Source organism: Bemisia tabaci, chromosome 7 (genome assembly GCF_918797505.1).
Source record: "Bemisia tabaci chromosome 7, PGI_BMITA_v3".
Lineage (NCBI taxonomy): Eukaryota > Metazoa > Arthropoda > Insecta > Hemiptera > Aleyrodidae > Bemisia > Bemisia tabaci.
Window position 1 is genome coordinate 49,391,808 of NC_092799.1, and position 13,677 is coordinate 49,405,484.

The 13,677-nt window shown below is 41.1% G+C and overlaps 1 protein-coding gene across 2 annotated transcripts in view; it reads right to left on the reverse strand.

Moving 5' to 3' along the window:
* Positions 1-13,677, reverse strand: part of LOC109030125 (uncharacterized) — a 144,360-nt gene that overhangs the window by 101,346 nt on the left and 29,337 nt on the right. The window contains exons 1-2 of one of the 2 annotated variants that reach the window (XM_072302990.1): positions 7,870-8,083; positions 7,048-7,146 (exon numbers count right to left, since the gene is read on the reverse strand). The gene's annotated coding sequence lies outside the window, so the exon portion shown is untranslated. Of the gene's footprint in view, positions 1-7,047; positions 7,147-7,869; positions 8,084-13,677 lie in introns of those variants that run through there. The other variant, XM_072302991.1, reaches the window with a different exon arrangement.

Sequence of the window (13,677 nt, forward strand, 5' to 3'; positions counted from 1 at the left end):
CATAATTTTTATTCTCATTTATTCTATAACAACTACCCATTTCAACCAATACCAGCTATACATTTTTACCCAGTTTTCGCTCCATTTTCCCTTAGCCTCGTGTGCCCATTGCTTTGTCTATCTATCTCAATAATCAGCTTAATGAAGATTATGGCCGCTGGTGACGCAATACCTTGACGTAACTCGAGCGTATCAAAGGCCCAAGTGCGAAATCACGAATCGCCATTGTGGTGTTTCAAAATTTTGCTCCCATTTTATTCCTCCGAAGAGAAGCAGTCAACTATACAGCTAGAACTTGTTACGGAATATTCTCCTACCAAACGAGAAAAATCAAGGATCCTTTCAAGGAATTCCGATAAGTGTCTTTCAAAAGGAAAAACAGAGCAAGACAGGAAGTCTGTGACGTCACAAATGAAGATACGTGGTTTCACAATTTACCGGAAAAAAAGAACATTGGATCTAGAGTCCAGACTCTTGAAAACATCGACAAGAAAAAATATACTTGATTCAATCGGATTTTTGCTTGAATCAAAACGAAGTTCGTTTAAATTAAGAGGCTTGGCTCTCGATTTAAGCAAAAATCCGATTGAATCAAGAGTACTTTTTCTTGACGATGTTTTTAAGAGTCTGGACTCTAGATCCAATGTGCTTTTTGGTCATCGGCATAGGTACCTCAGCTCCACGCACGCCAGCGCCCACCTGGATATTCTCGCGGCGCATTTCAACGAAATCCTCGAGAACAGCGTACTCTGCCGGACAAAAACCGCTTAACTCAATATGGAAAATCCTAAGCGTATGCGGGTTTTTTGCGGTGTGCGGGATTTGTGCGGCGAGGGCTCGGCGTTTTCCGCGGAGCTCCCGAGGACGATAAGGCAAAGATAAGGCTGGAAGTCAGGAGTTTTTGAGCCCCGACGCCCGACGCCCGACGCCGTGGAATCAATACAGAAAGAGACGCTGCCGGAATATTAAACTGCTCCCCGGCGCCCCTCCCCAGCGCCCCCCAACCCCACCCACCCCCAACTCCACCCCCCGCCCGTCAACCACCCGCGCGGCAAGCTTGCCTCATTGTAGCCAGAAATGTCCATATTTTACACTTTCTCGTAGAATTTAATGTTGAAATGCGGCCCCCCTCCCTTTAAAATAAGAAAAAATGATAAGATGCGTGGAGTCGCTCAACTTTTTGGAGGGAACCACTGAATGACTAGACAAGATGCGAATTTAAGCATTAGGATACACGTTACCTCATTAAAATTTCATATAAAGCACAATGGACCACTAGACAAGGTACGAACCAAAGGATTCTGATACACGTTTCTTAACCAGAATTTCACGCAAAACATGATTCGCGCGACGAAAATGACTGAAATCAGCTCCTAACAAAGATATTAACGTTTTTATTTCACATTGGTTACAAGGAATTTGAACTGCCCGCTCACAAGAAACTCAAAGCTCTACCTGAGTCAAATCGCGCACTACAACGGTTTCCGCAATCTTCTCAATCAAGCAATGTTCATTTCCCACTATGTGTTATTCAAACTATAAGCAATTTACTATAGCTGAGCCAAAGCGTCAAGATTGAGGTTGCCAGATTTTTATATCGCAGAAACTGTCATGATAACGTTTATCGCGCGATGTGAATCATGTAGAGCATTGAGTTTTCATAAGCGGATGGTTTGAATTCACGCATCAGGAATCATTTAATATCTTTGTAAGAAGTTGATTTTGGTAATTTTTAGCTTGCGCATTGGGTTCTACGTGAAATTTTGGTTAAGAAACATGTATCAGAATGCTGAAATTCGTACCTTGTCTAGTGGTCCATTTACAACAACAGTTGCTGAAAATAGCACAGAGGAAAATTCATTTACTTTTTTTCTGATGTTGATTTTCAGGTAGCAGAATATTTTCGTAGTGGGTTTGATTTGAATAGTTTTAACGCATTTTGATTATATCTTTTCTCCGAATGTAATAAAAAAAGCTTTGAAACGTCTGAAATTATACGTAAGGAAGCTTTAAAAATTTTCCGAAACCATGTTTTTCTTTAAGTTAGGATTTCTAGCAATGAACTTCTAGACTAGGCTCAGCTCTAATCGTTACATGATTTCTCATCAAAACTCCACATAAAAAACGATTCTTACAACAAAAATGACTGAGACTAATTCTTAAAGAAGATATTGCCGTCTTTTGACTCATAAATTCAAACTTCTCATTCCAAAATCTTCTTGAGTTAGAGCGCACACTAAATGGTACTGTGATAGTCTCTGCGGCATGAAAATATGCAATTCTTAATCAGGGCGCCTTAGCTCAGCTGTTGCACGTTGTTTACACTTTGAAAAACATAGAGCATGGGAAGGAACACGGCTCTATCAATTGGCCTACAGAAACCGCGCGATTTGATTCAAGTGTGGTACCTGGTTTTTCTTGTGAGTAAGAAATTTTAACGTGACCGATGCTAAATGAAAAAGTTAATATCTTGGCTGGGAGTTAATTTCAATATGTTACGAAAATCGTCTTCTTCGTGGAGTTTCGAGGCAGAAACATACCTTATCACCGAGAAAAAAGATTGGTAGAATTTACCATTCCTTCACGCAGTATTTCACACAGCGTCAAATCAGAGTCAATTCTGCCAAAACAGAGGTAAACGTTACTATAAACTGGTACAGGTATAACCATTCTTCTGGCAGAATCGACTTTGGATTCACGCTGTGTAAATACAACGTGAAGGAATGGTAAATTCTACCAATCTTTTTTCTCGGTGTGGAATGCTTTAATTCACACCTTGTCTGGTGGTCCATTATACGGCAAATTTCTCTACACACTGGAAAAAAAAAACACATTGGATCTAGAGTCCGGACTCTTAAAAACATCGACAAGAAAAAATACTCTTGATTCAATCAAATTTTTGCCTAAATCAAGATCCAAGGCTCTTAATTTCAGCGGATTTCCTTTTGGTTTAAGCTTAAATCTGATGGAATCAAGAGTATTTTTTCTTGTCAATGTTTTCAAGAGTCTGGAATCTAAATCCAATGTGTTTTTTTTTACAGTGCATCCTATGGGTTATTTTAAGAATTTTTTCTCTACGGATCTGCAAGGCTTTTGACTTTTCCTATGGTCAATGCGCCTAGGGTTGAACTATACGAAAGTCGCTTTTTCTGGACGATTTGACAACGACACGACACGGTCCGTCTTTCTGCCCTCCACGCTCGTGCGACCACCCCGCTCCGTTGAGAAAGCCGCGTTGTCGTTGCGCATTGGGGGCGAGCTTTTTTTGGCCGCCAGCGAAAAAATTAAAAGACACGCCGCCGAGAATAAAATTAGGAGCCGCGCGCTTTTCTCCATACCCTGGAAAAATGAGGAGTTGCTCTCGGATTAAAGTTCGAGGGTGGCCTTGCGGGGAGGTTAACGCACTCGAAGAAGATGAAGGGTCATCAACCAAAAGGCCGAATTTCAGAGATCGGAGCCACTTTTCGACAGAGAGTTCACAGGTAAAGGAACTGACGAGAAAAGGAGAGGCTATGCATATTACTATTTTGTCAGAAATTTTAGAAATAGAGGAACTGCAGAGAAAAACTTTACATGATGAGGATTCTATCACGTCGAAAATTGAAAAACGCACGTTTGGATTATCACGATTAAGTGCGAAACACCCTCAACGTCCGAAATAAGCACACTCAGAAATATTTCAAGAGTCAGAAATTCAGTATTTTAAATAGGTATCGTAAATAAGAAATAAAAAATCAAAGGATATTCAAGGGTCTAGGGCGTGAGGGTGTAGGGGGAATTTGTTTGTGTTTTCGAAACGAGCATGCTGGAAACGTAAGTCGATGTAACGCCGTGTTGCAACACGCTCTCCTGTAATTTAAAAGTTTCAGACGAGTCAAAAGTTGACGCTTCACGAGAAGCTTTATACGGATAAGGTACACAATTGCGTAATTTTTAGTTTGTTTTTATGAGAAAATTGGCCGGATTTACAACGGCTCCACAAATAAACAAGACCTCGCGGAAAATAGCGCTGAAATAGAGCAAGTAGTCGCTGGGAGGAAGAAAGCTGGATACCCCGGAGGTGGGGCCGATTGGGGTCGCGGAGGGTGGGGGGGGTGAACTTTCCGCATCGGGAGAGACGCTGAAGCTCTCGAAAGTGGAATATCTCTCCTCGGCGTGGAGGCGGCTTGGCGGGGGTCATCTTTAAATAAGAAAAAAAACTGTCTTGTATAAATCAAAACCGCTTTTTAAAAAAAGTGCTTGGTTAACCATTTTTTTAGAATATTTGACAGCTGTCAGGCGCACTTGAGGGTTGTTCGGGGCTGTCGCGAGGGCCGAGGGGCGCGGTAGAGGGGGAGGGGGTGCAAGAACTCTGGGGACTCCACTACAAGCTCTCAATTAGTGGTGGGAGAGCCCCGCCCGGGCCCGCGGGCCTTTTCTGGCCTTTATCGCACCCGTCTCGGTCTGTCAAAGGAGCCAAACCTAAATGGGTTTATTAAATTCGCTTTTCGATGGCACGAAATTACGGTTTTAAAGTTGAGTTTCCAGCCCCGCACAGTGGCTGCGAGGCCTTTGGATCGGTGGCGTTTACTCACTGGTAATTCAGAGGAAGCGCAGAAAGTGTAAGGATATAAGGGTTGTATTTGGACGTATTTCTACCAAACGGAACTATGTGTATTAAGGCAAGATCCCTGAGATTCATGAGAATATATGCATTACAGGGCCCACGTCATTATGCAGATAGTTCCGTTTGACAGAAATACGTCCAATTTCGAAGAGGAACGAGCAAGCATGAAAATGAAGAAGGTCGTATGCATAATTGGACGTATTTAGGATAAAAGGAACTATGTCGCTTGCAAAACCTATGCACATGTTCTTTTTAGCATGAAAACGTCCAATTCTTCCTCAATTGTTTCATTTCCTATTTGGCTTACATCGTGATTAAAGAATCAAAGGGAATGACGACGGCGCAGAGATACAACTATTCGTACTTGATGGATGTCCGTGTTGCATCTGCAAAATTGAAGGCGTGATGGCGCGATGGCAGAAATACGTCCATTTATAGTCGTTCCTTAAACAGCTCCTTTCTCTAGGAGGCTCCATTTGGTGAAACTGTGATTAAGAGAGGTGTAAAGAAACTTTAAACGTAGTATCATGAAATAGACAATTTGTGGAAACCTCCTGCAAAACTCACAAATCACAACTCCGGTTATGGGTTCGTCCAAGGGATTATAATGATCCACCCAACCTCCTCCTCGAAAAAAATTGCGAGTTTTTTGAAATTTAAGTAAGGTGACTCCCTACCTGAAAATTTTTGCAAATCATAATAATTTGTCTTGTGTTATTTTAACTTTTTGCAAGGGAAACCCTTGTGATCCCCTCTAAGAATCCATTTTCAGAATTATGATACGAAATTCCACGCGAGGTTCGCAAAAAATTGTCTATTTTTAATGCGATGTTTAAGGTTTCCTTAATCCTTCCTCAATCAAGGTTAACCATATGGACCTTCCAAAGAAGGGAACTTAACTTTACTTTGCGCAGTTTTCCTTTTTCTTTGCGTTTTCATTGGGTTTTTGAAAATCTAAAAAATAAATTTGGATACGCTTGAGATTTCTGACCAACAGGACTAAATCTATTTAAATGTTTTTTTAAGTGAATACCTGTTGTGCTAAGGAAAAACGCCGTATGAATATTCGAGAGTTGCCAAATTTACCCGAATAAAATATGAATTTTTGAGGAAAGTTATGCATAATTTTCCCTGAATTTTCAGATATTTAGATTAAATCGTGAAAATAATTGACTGAAAATTTTGAGGAAAAATTTTCACAATTTTCGCAATTCATTCGGTTTTTCTTGAAGGAAATATGGCAACGTCTGAAGGCTCATACGGCGTTCTTCCACGGCAGAAGTTCGTCAGTAAGATAATTGGCGCCACAAAATTCGAGCAGAGGTTTAAGTGATGTAATAGAATACATGGGTTTGACTATCCGGAAAATTCGGATCACTGTGCGACCAGGCTGCCTCGAGCTTTGATGATGAACAATGACAGTTAAATTGGATCGGCTGTCCTGGGCTTCTGTCGACCGAAGGAAGAAAATGAGATAATTACGGCCATTTTTTCCGAACCGTGTTGCTCTTGGGGCGATGGGTGGAGTTTAAAATCGAAACGAGGAGAAATAACATCATCCGCGAAATGTGTCACCTGACCTTCACGCATGGTTTTTTTTTTTTTTTTTTTTTTTTTTTTTTTTTTTTTTGGACACATTATATATATTAACTGAAGAGTACTAAATAAATACAAAAATGTTGAGCAGATGCAGAGTTCTGCTCCAAAACTAATAAGCCGGCACCCTTATACATATACGTGCATCAGGGTTTCATATTTTTAAACGCACGCAAAAGAATACAAGATTCACATAGATTATATCAGCAACTCGAAAGTATTTTCGATTTAAATTCTGATTTATTATGTATTGAGTGCAAAAACGAAGCGTTTGGACGGTTTTAATTATATTTCAAATTACTGAGCCGCACACAGGGTTTTTTTCCCATTTTTTTCCATTTGACCCTTTGAATCTTTGCAGAAACTTTTTTTTTTTTTTAATGAAAGAATCAAGAGTACAAAAATCAGCTTAAATCAGTTAAAAAAGCAAATTTATTCACCTGCTTATGCAAAATTTGATGAGTCCATGAAAAATATTACTCACTTTTTACATATATATTCATGGTATGATAATTCATAAAAAACCCTCCTTCCTGTGTGAGACGGGACATTACATCAAAGTCTCACGTATATCTCTAAAATTTTAAACTTAATTGAAAAAATTCGACTCGTGTATCCAGAGCAACTTTTGAAGTTTATTATAATAAACCGAGAAAAAATGGTTTACTCCCTTAACTTACAGAGGCAACGGGCGATATTCTACCGTCGCAATTAGTTTAAAATTTTACTTTGAAAAATTACATGTGACATTTAACACGAATGAATGGCAACTCATAAAACGTCATTGGCGCGAATGTGTTCATTTCTAACTGAAGTATATCTGATTTACGTTATTAACTTCTTACCAATAAAATGAGACAATTGAGACACGGACGAATCGCCGTTGGCACCATAAAGAGAAAAGTTCAGAGAACTCGTCTCCGAATACTCCAGCTGAGAAATCTCTGAAACAGAATTAAAATCACATCAGCAGGAGTTGGAAAGAGCTGTTTTAATAAATTTGGAAAAGATGAGCGAACAGATGGTCTAAACGAAGCATTGATTCACTTCCCACTTGCGGATGCTGGTAACAGATTTTCAGTTTTTACCCTTTTATTATCCGTCTTAATTACCGAATCAAAGTTTCATTGCGGTTTGAGAAAGCTATCCTCTCCACATTAGTGCTTTGGATGCTGGTTTTTCTTCCCTCCTCGAATGAATCACAGTGGAAGATAAAAATACGTTTTTCTGACGTTGAGATTATGACAACAGAGCATATTTTTTTAGTACTTTGAAATTTTGTAGTTTTCATTTATTTTGATTCAATCTTTTTCCGAGTAAGAAAAAAAATGCTTAGAAAGGACTGAAATTATACATAAGAAAGCTTTGAAACATTTTATGAGATTGTTCGATATTTAAGTTATGTTTTCTAGAAATTCTCTCTCGGTAAGAAATTATGATTTGCCAAAAATTAAGAAATTGCTCGTGGACGCGGTTTGCATGATGCGAAATGCGCAGAATTTTCGTTCTGGAGTAGATTTTAGACGTTCATTTGATGAATTTGACGTAGTTTTCATGGCTTTAGACGCGAGCGAAGTCATTTTACACTGACCAGAAAGTTTGATCATGTTAACAAAGGTCCGATGTTCAATATCAATAGAAATATTGGTTTATCAAAGCAAACTTACGATCACGTCATCCTGTAAGTTCGGGCTGTGTGATCGAGCCTTTGGATTGAACTGAAATGAAAAAAGAGGATCGATTTTACGAAGTGGGCATTTGAATATGTAGCAGGCTGGTAAAATCAGGCGTTTAAAACATATGATTTTACCAGCCAGCCATAAAACACCGTGTTTTGCAAACTGCCTAGGCAGACAGTTTTATACATCTTAGATTGCAACAATGACATTTTTCCTGATTTTTTAATAGAACATAATTCTAATCTTCAAATTGCTTCGTTTGCATTAAATGAGGAGTCCTTAAGTATGAGTCTAACGGGAACAAGACGTCAATACTTTTGACTAGTCGAACCTAAGTAAAATTTATATTATTATCAATTTTTTCCCTTTGTAGTGATGAAAAATACTGCCATTTTTTTAAAGATGACTTGCAAAACTTTGGAGGTCTTCACAATTTGAAAAAAAATCCTGATTTAAATATTAGTCTGCGACAGATACAGGGTGAGCCAAATGACCCGCACCCGCATCAGCTCTATGATTCCTAAACTTCTTGCCCTTTTTTAGAGGGGGCCGTTTAAAAGTTTGGGAGTTCCCAAAAGTCCTTTCCTCCGAGCTAAGAGCACTCCTGAAATTTCAAGTCTCAATTTTAGTTTATTTCAACGCAGAACTGCAAAGATAACCGTTATTATATGTAATTTTGTTTAATATAGCTGATTCTCCAAAAAAAAAAAAAGTTTAGATATCTCAATTTGCTCAAAAAACACGTGGGTGGCGCTGGTGGTGCGATATTTTGGGATCCGTCTGTATATGGACTAAACTTCCGCTCTCTTAAATCGAAAGTTTGATTTGACTGACCGAGTAAGCAGCACAGAAACTCGGCGAATCGTCGTCACTCGTATGAAGAAACGTAACTCCCCTCAAGGTTGTCAAATTGACTCCAACAATTACTTTATTTTCCAAAAATGCATGTGTGCAGTTCGTATCAAAAATTTTCTGACTTCTGCATGAAATCGGAGGAAATATCAGCGAAATTTTCCGTTAGAAATTCCCAAAGTTTTTCTCGCTAAATGCAATTGTCAAAGGGAAATTTGGCAACCCTGGAATGGAGTTACGTTCTTTCGTGAGGGAAACGATGCAATACACGGAAAAAAATTATCACAATCCCAACTATACTCCTGGCTGATTTTGGCGCCAGATATGAGAATAGTTGCACCAGTCAGAAGTATACGGTTGAGTCTACCGGAAACGTGTTGGATCAACCATACATCCTGGTAGTGCAACTACTCATATATCTGGCGCCAAAATCAGCCAGGAGTATAGCTGGGATTGTGATACTTTTTTTCCAGTGTACGATCGAAATTTTTTTAAGTGCAGTTGGTAGTCGGCCGTACCTCTCGTGAGTGAGAGCCTCATCCCGAGTTGTACGTGCCACGGCGGACTTTCCGCAAAAAGCCGACCGGATGCCTAAATTATGCGAAAAGCCCGGTCGTCGGGGAGGCCGCGGCCCATCCGGTGCGGCTACCGGTTCTCCGCGGCGCGGAATCCCGCGGAACCGGTTCGCGGCGGCGGCGTCGGCCGCGCGGAACACAGGTGTTTTCTGATACGGCCGCCTCGATTTATCGGGCCCCGATCGGTTTTCCATTAAGCGCGGAACTCCCGCAGTTCAGAAAGCACTCATGTCCACCGCGATTCCCGTTTCACATACGCGGTTTTGAATCAACAGCGCTGAATCGGAATCGGACCGCGAAACAAAGCGCATTGCCAGTCCCTGCACAGACTCCGGTCCGGTCGGGCCATCCCCCGACTTTGATTTATTGGGGGGCTCCGCCGCCCGCGACCCCCCGCGGGAGGGGGGCGGGGGGTCGCGGCTTCCACGTTACGCGTTGTTGAACGATTTTCCGCCGGTTCGAGGAGGCACGAGATGGTTTTCAGGCGATGTTGCTTCCCATATTAGGAGATGCCTCGCGGATTGAAATAATGCTAATGCGGGTCAAGATGCAGCCGAGCTTGATACTGAGTCGCCTGTGCCGCACAGTGGGTCCGGTTAATTAGTGAGCTCGCACATAAAATTTTTGACTAACACTGCAAATTTCGATGTTTATTTCGTCACATTTTAAATTTTAAGGGGTGTTTTAAGAAGGAAATTTCACGAGGAACCCGATGGAACCACTTTTAGAAACCTCAAAATTTTTTAAAAACGGAGTTATAAGCTCTGATAGTTTCAACATTTTGTCCGATCTCTCCTTTTGACTCGATCCTCTGTGTGCCCTCGAGGGTATCGTCGGTATGCCACTCGCTCGTGCGCGTGCCTTTTCTTTTTTTTATTTTATTTATTCTTGCGTTTTCCACGAGAGACGCTGACACTTCGCTCGGGCACATCTAGAAGGGCAGGTTAGCAAAATGTTTCCACCTATCAAAACATAAAAAAATTCCAGGTTGTATGGACCTGTTCTGTGTAGGTAAAAATAGAAAAAAAGGGGGAAAAACCTCGACCTTCATAATTGGATCACATTTAGTACGAAAGAACAAGCGCGATTACAGTGTTTTCAAAATCGTGTACTTGTAAGAAGACTTAATATATGCACAGTATTAAAATTTACACAGTTACTTTTCCTTAGAATTCACAATTTTTTGGTGGGAAGCAAAAACCATTTGCTATTCTGGGAGATTTTTAAAGAAATTATGAAGAAGCAACATTTGTACAACACTGCATTCGCGCTGGTTCCTTTTTGCTAAATCAGATCCAATTGCTTGTAAGAGAGGTACATGAAACAAAGGTATACCCATACCCTCCCCCATTTAAGCACCCAAAATCGAGGACATGAGGCGAACTGCCGCGAGTAATTTGGTCAACTTTTTCGCCAGATCGGCAGGCAAACCAAAAGAGAAAAAATCCATTAAGGCCAAGAACCAAAATTAATTGCTGGATGAGTTTTGACCAACATTTGCATCCATCCTCTTTCCGACTCACCTGGAGAGAATTTCGGATGTAATCATCATTGCTGCCAGCATGAAAACCAAATGTTGTAGGTGCACCGTCGTCCGGAAGGAATTTCCTCTCATTATATCGGAGGGTTGCATTCAGAACCGCCCCCCCCCCCCAACGATCAGCTTATTGAACTTTATAGACAAAGTAGTAGACAAAGCGGTAGGTAGGCAAAGAAGGCGAATAGAAAATGGAGCGATCCCGATGATGGAAGTGGATGGTTTCAATAGACAAATGAGGTAAGTAAGAGACTAATTAACAGTAACATCACTACAAACCATTTTGTAGTTAGTACACCATTTTCCTCCTCAGCCTTTAACAAGACCCCGTTTCAACCGTTGGGATCGCTACATTTTTCCTTTGTCGTCTTTGTCTATAGCTTTGTCTATCAATTTCAAAATTCAGCCCGCGGTTTGGCACCCAGGGGCTACCGTGAATGATCAGCACAGAAGCACTGGTCTCCTCGGAAGAGTCGGGGAGGGTGAATCATCCTTAACTGATAAATAAAAATAAGTGAGGTAATATAAGAGAACGCTTGTCGTTCAGGTAAACATATCTGCACGTTCTGTGCTCTTAAGGAAGAACCCCGTAAATCCGGTAGAAACACCATGCAGATACGCTGTTTTTGCATAACTTTGCGGTCATGCTTTGGTCCTTCTCGTGCGCGGTTGCCATGCCTTGAATCGTGACCTGAATCGTTCATTTTCAATTCAGCAATAAGGAAAAAGTAATGGGGAATCAATCGCACTGACATTCCTATAAGTCTTCAGACATTACGGTATTTTTTTCTTTTCTTTTTCTTTTTTTTTTTTGAAAAAAGGGATCGTCAGCTATGCTTATAATATACGAGGATTATTAAAACCAAGCATTTGTCTAGTGATTTGACAAATAGTCCAGTTTCAGGGGCCGTCCCATAATAGCCACGCCACGCGCCCAAAGGACTATCTTCTCTATAGTTTGTCCGATGAGGGCCGCTGAAGGAACTTTTGTTTGGGTCTGATAATTTGAAGACTGCGGGCTCATTTAGTATCCTACCAATAGCTGAAGAAACGAGGAAAGCAACTTCTTAGATACATCGATATAACCATCGTTAAAAATGAAAATTTGGAGGGTCACGTATTTTAAATTGGTTTCCTCTGTCGGATATTTGACCAAAAAGCATGCTCCTGAAATTTCATGGTGCTCCTTCCACGCTGACAATGGAGATGTTGCATGACATGTAACGCGATCCAAATTAGATTAGAAAAAACATCCATTTCGAAGATTTGAGTCTTACGGCTACGATATGGCCATCTTTACGGATACGGCCGTCTTTACGGATAGCGAGGAGAGCAGTCTCCTCGCTATTACGGCACACTGGAAAAAAAAACACATTGGATCTAGAGTCCAGACTCTTAAAAACATTAGCAGGAAAAAATATACTTTTGATTCAATCAGATTTAAGCTTAAATAATTAAGAACCAAGCCTCTTAATTAGAGTGGGTTTTCTTTTGATTTAAGCAAAAATCTGATTGAATCAAGAGTCCTTTTTCTTGTCAATGTTTTCAAGAATCTGGACTCCCAATGATCCAATTTTTTTTTTCCAGTGTGTATACCATAGTCTTTGCCGGAGGATTTCCCGGCGCAGTCGCAACAATGTCGTCCTTCGGGGAGTTGCCCCTTGCGGCTTCCAAGTCGGTGGTGGCACGTCCTGAGGGATCTCCCGGCCTGGCCTGGCGGGCGGACTCAAAGGACCCGCGGACCCGGCCCTGTCACGCTGACTGACACATCCGTCCACGGATCAGCGTCCGGCGACCGCGACCGGCAACAGGTGAATGATGAGTGCCGACCAAGGATCAAACATGTGCCATAACGTCCATCGGCCACCGTCCACCGTCCAACGACGTCCGTTTGTTTGTCCTCGGTCCCGCCGAAAGGAAAAGGCACCGCCGGAAAATGATGGGCCGCCCCGATATGGAGCCCCCCCCCCCCCGGGCCCATTTGCATATCGATGCCCCTGAGGTCACTTTTCAGTGTTTCTTTACATTTTATTTGACTAGGAAGCGTCCACGAAGTTGGAATTTCCAATGCGTGCAGATAAGCAAGGTACACTAAAAAAATTCTTACACTGGAAAAAAAAACACATTGGATCTAGAGTCCAGACTCTTAAAAACATCGACAAGAAAAAGTAATCTCGATTCAATCAGAATCTAGCTTATATCAAGAACCAAACCTCTTAATTTAAGGAGATTTCGTTTTGATTCAAGCAAAAATCCGATTAAATCAAGAGTATTTTTCATGTCAATGTTTTCATTGAGTCTGGACTCTAGATCCAATGTGGTTTTTTTCCCAGTGAATAAGTATCTTCAAAAGAGGTTAATCGAGACCAATAAAAGTTGAATAAATGTTTTGCCTATTTAATAATCTATGTTTTTGGTAACTGGTTCCCTCTTGCCTACTTCCAAATGGAGAGAAATCCAATCAGAGAAAGGAACCAAGTACCACTTGGTTTCGTCGAGAATCTTATCAAATTGGAAGACGAATTCACAGAAAGGAACCAAACCCACTTGATTCCAGATTGGGCAGGGGGAGAATTTCATGAGGGCCGCCGCTCGTGGCGCACTATAGTCCTAAACTCAAGAATAGGAAGAAATAAGTCCGATAGTGACTGAAAAACATCACGAAAGTTTCGTAACTGTTGTTTTTTGGAGTCGCTGATTTCGAATTCAATGTCAAATTGCCTACATCTTAACACCCTGGCCTAGAAATTGTGGGCAATTTTATTGCACGCTGCGGTGTGCTGCCAGCCAGCTCTCAACGCGCACTGACGCCTACAAACCTAAGGGGATACT